A 1,159-nucleotide genomic window follows, 5' to 3' on the forward strand; every position below is an offset into this window, starting at 1 on the left:
TGAATCTTTAAAGAAAAAAAAAAAAGATACAAAAAAGCTAAGTTATATATGAACTGTTTTGGCTGCACTGTCTGTCACTTTTGCTTGTTGTCATATGTGAACATGGAAGTTAAGGTTACTCGTCTGCATAAAGATTATAAAAAGAAAGGGGGTTTTAGTTTCAGTCAGTCTCCTGTTGCACATCATTTTATGTTTGGGGTTTTTGGTACTGGCAGCGAGTGGGTCTTTTGTTACAACTTCTTGGGTCTGTAATCGCCTTTTGTCTCCTTCTGTGTCTGATACTGACCATGCACTATAGTAGAGGCCCAGAGAATGACGTTTCTCTAGCAGAAGATGGTATTATTGTAGTAGGAGTTGTCTGATCTGGAGCTTTTCTGGAGTGATACTTTAAGATGCTTTTGTACTCATGGGATACTTGTCCCATCACCCCGTTAGTGGGAGGAGTTGGCTGTTTGTATGATGCTAACACTAATAGCAAAGCCAACTGAAACCTTTGGGGAGTTCCTAAAGAAGAGCATGAGGTACTTGTGCTCCTGCTGTGTTCATTCATTTGATTTAAATCAGGGCAGAGAGTACATTTCAGGTCCATTGCTTCCTAATTTAGAAATGTGGTCAGAGCCTCTGCCTATGTAGAACCTGCTCTGCTTGCCTCTTCTTGCAGAATGCAGTGGGTTTCACATGTGGTGATATTGGTGCCTGTTGTTGTTTTGACCAATCTGATCAACATCTGACTTTCTGTAGAAACATGAGTCAGGCTTTAAAAATCCACATCAAATTCATCAGGAGCGCAACAACTTTGCAGGTAAATCTCTTCCTTTGTTGATGATGATTCCTTGTCAGCATATAGTAAACTAGAATTCAGTGAGCATGTCCTGTAACAGTCCAGAAATGCTTCCTCTTTTCTGTTAAACTCTATAATCCCTGCCTGAATCTGCCTCCAACCTGCTGTAATGTCAGCTCTCTGTGCATGGGGCTATTTCTTGACTAAAATACATTACACAACTTAGTAGTTTTTCATATCAAGCTGAAACTCTATATTCTAACTGACTCAGGGTAAAAAAAACCACAAACTCCCCTTCCACCAAAAAGCCTGTAATGTTGCAATAAATGCAGTCTCATTTTAAGTGGTTTATTTATGCTGCATTATTTTAAAAGATGT

Source organism: Emys orbicularis, chromosome 23 (genome assembly GCF_028017835.1).
Source record: "Emys orbicularis isolate rEmyOrb1 chromosome 23, rEmyOrb1.hap1, whole genome shotgun sequence".
Classification (NCBI taxonomy): Eukaryota; Metazoa; Chordata; order Testudines; family Emydidae; genus Emys; species Emys orbicularis.